The sequence below is a fragment of the Arachis stenosperma genome, chromosome 3 (genome assembly GCF_014773155.1).
Source record: "Arachis stenosperma cultivar V10309 chromosome 3, arast.V10309.gnm1.PFL2, whole genome shotgun sequence".
In the NCBI taxonomy this organism is placed as follows: domain Eukaryota; kingdom Viridiplantae; phylum Streptophyta; class Magnoliopsida; order Fabales; family Fabaceae; genus Arachis; species Arachis stenosperma.
Window position 1 is genome coordinate 13,310,079 of NC_080379.1, and position 444 is coordinate 13,310,522.

A 444-nucleotide genomic window follows, 5' to 3' on the forward strand; every position below is an offset into this window, starting at 1 on the left:
CCCGACTTCTATGGGAGAAGCATCTCTATCCCTGCCATTGGAGCAAACAACTTTGAGCTTAAGCCTCAATTAGTTTCTCTAATGCAACAGAATTGCAAGTTTCATGGACTTCCATTGGAAGATCCTCATCAGTTTTTAGCTGAATTCTTGCAAATCTGTGACACTGTCAAGACTAATGGGGTAGACCCTGAGGTCTACAGACTTATGCTATTCCCTTTTGCTGTAAGAGACAGAGCTAGGACATGGTTGGACTCACAACCTAAAGAAAGCCTGGACTCATGGGAAAAGCTAGTCAATGCCTTTTTGGCAAAGTTCTTTCCACCTCAAAAATTGAGTAAGCTTAGAGTGGAAGTCCAAACCTTCAGACAGAAGGATGGAGAATCCCTCTATGAAGCTTGGGAAAGATACAAACAATTGATCAGAAAATGTCCTTCTGACATGCTT

The 444-nt window shown here is 42.1% G+C and overlaps 1 non-coding gene across 1 annotated transcript; it reads right to left on the bottom strand.

Moving 5' to 3' along the window:
- Positions 1–336: 336 nt before the first annotated feature.
- On the bottom strand, positions 337–444 carry LOC130972583 (small nucleolar RNA R71). The gene has a single exon (XR_009083743.1). It is a non-coding gene; the product is annotated as a small nucleolar RNA R71 (small nucleolar RNA).